This window comes from Lissotriton vulgaris, chromosome 1_1 (genome assembly GCF_964263255.1).
Source record: "Lissotriton vulgaris chromosome 1_1, aLisVul1.2, whole genome shotgun sequence".
Lineage (NCBI taxonomy): Eukaryota > Metazoa > Chordata > Amphibia > Caudata > Salamandridae > Lissotriton > Lissotriton vulgaris.
This window is the reverse complement of record NC_141685.1, coordinates 59,905,276-59,911,324: the sequence shown is the minus strand read 5'-3', so window position 1 is coordinate 59,911,324 and position 6,049 is coordinate 59,905,276.

Below are 6,049 nucleotides of genomic sequence, written 5' to 3'. Positions count from 1 at the left end.
CTGTTCTCTCCAATGAGCCCATTGGATTCCAATTTCAGGGCTACTGCTTACAACACACAAGTTCATTTAGACAGTTCTGTTTCTGCATTCAGATCTGTTTATAGATATATATATTTTTTTTAAGATAGCATTATTTTTTGTTGGTTTAGATTTAATTGTGTTATTTATTTGTTATATTTTTTTGTTTTTTTTCCTTATATTGTATCATTCCATTCGGATTAGTGCAGGAGGTTGGGATGACTTACATATAGAGACATATAGGGACCTATAGGAACCCATAGGGACCTCTGTACTACTAGTCACGCCTACGTTATTTTGTACTCTGGGCCTGGGCATGTTCTCGGATGGCTTCTAATAAGTCATCAGCATCCTGTATAGAACGGATGTTGTGCATCTTGTTGTTGCACATGATCCGTAGGAATGCTGGGAACCTCATCTGTTCTGTGGCTCTTAATGACCTAAATTTGTCCAGTTGCTGCCCCAACTCCCACTGTCTATCCAGAGTGGTTTTGGAAAGGTCTGACCGTATCTCAAAGGAGAAGTCTGGGCCCTTCATTGTTCTAGCTTTCAGAGCAAGATTTAGGATCTTTTCTTTAAGTGCGTAAGTCAAGAAGTTGATTTACACCTTTCTAGGTTTAGTTCTTGCCGGGTTCATGCGAAACGGGTCTCTATGTATTCGCTGAATATCCTTGTCTAATTCTTCGACTGTTTCGTCAAGGTTAAGGGAGTCCTTTAATAGCTTAATTATAAAGCCTTTAAGGTCAGCACCTTCCTTGCCTTCTGGAATATTCAGAAGGCGAATGTTGTTACATCTTGAGTAATTGTCCAACACTTCGACCCTCTCTCGCATGCTCTCTCCATCTCCTTGGAGGATGTGTATTTTAGATCTAGCAGTCCCTAAATTTGTAGTCAAAAGACCTACTGAGCTTTCCAGTATTTCAGTTCTTTCACATAGGCCATCCACCTTTTGACCTAATACCTCACATGTTGGTCTTATTTCATTCTGATTAGTTTTAGAGACTGCAAAATCACGTCTTATCTCCTCCCTCATTGCAGCAATAGAGCTGACTAGGGCCTCAAGTGCATTACCTACTCCCGGATCTTCCTGACCCCGGTCTACTACATCCTGCTTCGTCTCCTTTCCTGCTGTTGTTGCATTAGTTGTGTCCCATCACCTAGCATTTTGTCTTGTTGAATAGATGCTTTACTGACAGTGGCAGTCTCTATGTCCATTAACGAGTCAGGTGGGATAAGGACTAAGGGAGCCTCGGGCGCTACCACTTCAGAGGACGGGGTAGAGGAGGAGACTTTTAGTCTTTTTTTGCCTAGTGTTTTTATTTCCCTCCTTCGCAGTCTCTCCCTTGGTCTCAGCTAACCTTATTTTAGGCTCCTGACCTATCTTTGGAGCCAACCCCAAGGTGCACTCTGGGAACTGTAGTTTGCTCTCTTCCAACCTGAGCCCCTTACCTCGATTCCTGGTCTTACTCCTTGTGATCCTTACTTGCAGGTCTTTACTTTTATTACTACCTGTCTTGAGCCCGTCCCAGGTCAAATCAAACACCTTACTTTTGGGTGAAGAGAAATCTCCCCGACCTTCTGGCTCCTCCAAGTCAGTGCTGCACCGACTGTTTCTGGCGCCGATGTTTCTCCAGTAAGGGGAGAGCTTTGCAAGGCTGTGTCCCTCGGCGTTGTTCCCCCTCCTCCTCTGCAGATCGAAACCGCAGTGTGGAACCCCGAGCAGCGGCCGCCCGGCTGCGCCTAAACTCCAAGGCTGCCCGTCTCCAACACGGGAGAACGGTGGAGGCAGGTGAGGGAGGTACCGCCGGCACACACATTCACCGAATCCTGCCGTTCAACGGTATCAATTTCCTTCGGAAACAAGCAAGCTCTGTCATAAGATCTCTCCGCGGGTCAAATCCTTCAGCATAGCTCTGTAATCTGCAGCGCAGCGGTGCCGGGTCTCGGGAGGCTGCTCGGAGCGCGCGGACCGCTCTAGCTAATGGCCGCCGTGTTTCCCCAAGGTCCTAGCCGCTCCCAGGAAGATTTTTATCTGTTCTGGCTCCATAGAGGATTTCCCCCAGTGGATGGAGAATCCGAGGTCCATCAGTGTGCTTGTCACTCTCCGTGCGTGTTCCTTGCACGTTTTGTATGAGCTTGCTTTTATTAGCCAGTCGTCCAGTTAAGGGTATACGTGTATTCCCTCCCTTCGCAGGTGTGCTGCAACTGTTGCCAGGCACTTTGTGAAGACCCTTGGTGCTGATTTGAGTCCGAACGCCAGGGTCGTGAACTGGTAATGGTTTTCTCCGATGGTGAATCTGAGCAGATGCTTGTGCCTTCTGTTCATTGGGATGTGCAGGTAGGCGTCTTTTAGGTCTATGGTGACCATGAAGTCCCCGCTTTGTAACTGAGGAAGTACCTCTTGTAGGGAGGTCATTTTGAACTTTTGCGTTCTTATGAATTTGTTTAACAACCTTAGGTCCAGGATGGGTCTCATCGTTTCGTTTACCTTTGGTACCAGGAAGTATGTTGAGTACATGCCCCTGTTCCTTTCCTCGACCAGGTTTTCAGCTCTCTCCTTGAATGCCTGAGGCATGTTCTTAATTAACTGGCCCAGTTCTTCCAGGATCTGATACTGGTGTCTGTTGAGCAGCGTGTTGGAATTTGCCATGCACCAGTGCATTGCGGCATTCCGTTCAATTCTCCTCCCCACGAGGTCCATTCTCTTGCTCTCCTAGTCTGGAGGTGGCCCTGAAGTAGTAGGCACATTGGCCCTCTTTCTTGCTGTGGCTGCAATGATGGAGTCTGCTGAGACCGAGCACTGGATGTAGGGTGGGTCCTTTGATGAATGTTTATACTTTTTCTCCATCCTGGGAGTGACTGCTTTGCAGGTTGCAGGCTCCTTGAAAGCCTCCGTCCCTGGTGCCATGATGCTTTCGAGCATGGGCAGTACTGGCTCCTGGTTTGCGTGGGGAGCATTGTCTCTAGAAGGAAGTCTGTCTTCTGCTTGTCTTCATCGAGTTTTACCCTTGAAAACTGCAGCTGCATTCCTGATGACTGTGTTGTAAGCCCCAATGTCATCGGGCGGTGAAGGCCTCGAGGGATACGTGTCGACGCTTTCCTCAGGGCTCTCGGTGTCGACGTCTTGCCATTCTATCTCCTGAGTCACCGAGGATGCAGACCAGAGGAGCGTCCTGTGGTCGTTGTCCCCTTCATAGTCGTAGTAGGAGGCCTCTTCATCTTCTGCATCGTCGAAAATCTCGACGTTTTCCGACTGTCCTTCGACGTCGTACTCCTCCTCCTCCGTTATCTCGAACACCTGTTGCTTGGGCTTCACATGGATTAGGAAGTCTTTCATCCTGGCGTCGAACTCCTTCTTCCGCTGCAGGATATTTTCCATCTCGGCCTCGAGCCGTCTCTTCTTTTTCTCCATTTCGGCAGCGTGATCTGCGTCAAATGGTTCGGCCGGTCTTTTCGGCGGACAGGTCGGCACCGAGCCGACTTTCGACGTCGAAGGTTTCGGTGCCGAGCTGGCTTTCGGTTCCTTCGTGGGGGCAGAAGATCTCTTCAGGTCTTTTTCCCTCGGCGTCAAACGCTCCTTTTCGGGGACGTTTTTCAACATCTTTTGCTGTTCTTCAGCTCTCGGCGCCGGGGACTCCTGCTCAGAGGATCCGCTGGGCCTCGGTTTAGCAGCGGGTGCCGAAGTCTTTCGAGGCTTTGCCCTCATTTTTCCGAGACTCAGGGTCTCTCGGGGGTCTAGGTGCCGTAGAGTCTCCTACATTCTTTGGAGTCTTCGTTTTATCGGTCTCTACAACCGTGTAGCTGTCGTTTTCTGCGGCGGCGTTATCTTCTTCATCTGAAGATAGCCCCAGGTCTCTAAGGGACGGAGGCTGGCCCTTGCCCTGCATGGTGGCGTTGGCTACCCTCTGCCTCGCTCTGACTCGAACAGTCTTCGGTGTGAAGGCGGAGCAGGCGTTGCAGTGCTCGCTCTCGTGGTCGACCGGTAGGCAAAGTTGCAAACCGGGTGCTGGTCCTTCTGCGCGTATTTGTGGTGGCAGTTACGGCAGAATTTGAAAGGAGTGTTGTCTATCTCATGCGTTTAGGGGTCCCCCTGAGTGTGCATTCCCCGATGGATATCTAAGTTCTCAAAGTTTTTTCTTCCTTCGTCGTCCTCCTCGATGATTTAGTCTTGTCAATTTCTTCTCGTCCAAAACTTGCGTGTTTTTCTTCTTCTTTCTCCAAAAAAGTCTGGAGCCCTTTCGGGAACGATCCAGACCCAACCGCGGAAAAGAGAATCTAAAGATGGCGCCCAAGAGTGGGTGCTTCCGCAGGAAGCGTGCCGACGTCACCGTAAATACACCAAAAGGTGGAACGTCAACGCCCACCTAGGCTACAAAAAAAAAAAAACAAAGAAAGGACTACGATTCGGGACCCAACCACAAGACCGCGGAATAATGCACAGCATAGTGAATCCAGAACAATTCACGCTGCAAAACAACTTTTTATCCGATATCCAAAACGGCATTCGCCCAGGTCGTTCCACTGTGGAAGTATTTAAACGTGTACAAATACACTGTGGCTCGTTCCAGCCCCATATACCTAACCTTCATGGACCTGTCCTCAGCATTCAACTGTGTTAATAGGCCAAGCTGTGGCAGTTGATGTCCTCCATTGGCATTGACAGTAACATCATTTTATTCACCGTGATTAAACTGCGGTAGTCCGCTATTTAAAGGACCTGAAAGTGTCCTGTCAGCTTGACATCAAGAGAGGGGTGCATTTTAGCACCCTTTCTTTTTAACATTTATATATAAAAACCTTAGAGAAGGCCCTTTTGGCCACAAATGCGGATTCTCCCCAGGGAGGCAAGCATAGCCTGCCAGTCCTCCTATACGCTGACGACGCAGTCCTCTTGGTGAGGACAGCTATGGGCCTACAACTTCTTCTGAATTCTTTTGCCCTTTTAATGGAGGACTTGGACCTGTTGTTTCATCATTCCAAGTCGTTCATTATGCAGGTGGAACCTCATAAAGCTAAGCAGTTCACTTTTAAATTCTGACTTTCATCAATACCAAAGACCAATGTTTTCTCCTATTTGGGAGTTTTGTTTGACGATTCCTTGAGTTGCTTACTTGGAAGAAAGGGGATCTAGTGAAAGCTTTTGCAGCTGTTTTTAACTTTGCCGGCAGAGGGGGAGGGAAGCCAATAGGGGCTCTTTTGAAGACATATGAAGACAAATATATCTCGAAGGTTAGTTATGGGAGTGAGATTTTGGGCCACATTGGGGTAGGAGCAGTACAAAGTACTGAAAACTCTTTCCGGTGAAGGGCCCTTTCTGTCCCACAAAGCACTTCGTTTCATGTCGTGCACAAAGAGTTGGGAATGCCTTTCCTCTCAAATGTACTGGCTTTCCGTCCCCTGGCTTTGTGGCTTAATATTTGGGCTAAGCAAGAAAATACACTTAGCAAAGACATCCTACGGGAATGCCTTTCATTTGACAGTGTCTTACGCATCCAATGGCTCCAGTATATAAGAGTTGGCCTCTCCAGGGTTGGTAGGAACTATTCGCTAACCCTGAGCGCAGATGTAAGAGTGAATTTTCACTGGTCAAAGAATGTTTTTTAGGAATGAGCCACTGTGATAGAGAGGGAAATGAGCTGTGTAAGCCTTGTGTGCGTATGTACATCGTGTTAAAAACCGTACCAACCAGCAAACCTTATCTTCTAGTGCTTAAAAGCATCCATGATCATTTTCAATGACCCGGTTTCAGCTCAACTTCATACGCTTTACGATTTACGGTTCGCTGTTAGACTCAGGTCAAGCTGCGATTAACCTCTGTACTGTAATTCATGAATTTTTATCTTGTGTTTTGATTAACTTGTACATATTATATTTGTCAATCTGTACCTTGGAAAATGTTTTATCATTTTATGTATGACTTTTATGGTTTTCTTTTATAAAACCGAATAAAGTTTGTTGATAATAATCACTAGGAGATTCATTTACAGGGTAGCACGGTATCCCTCACAATAACTCCAGGAGTCACAGTCCA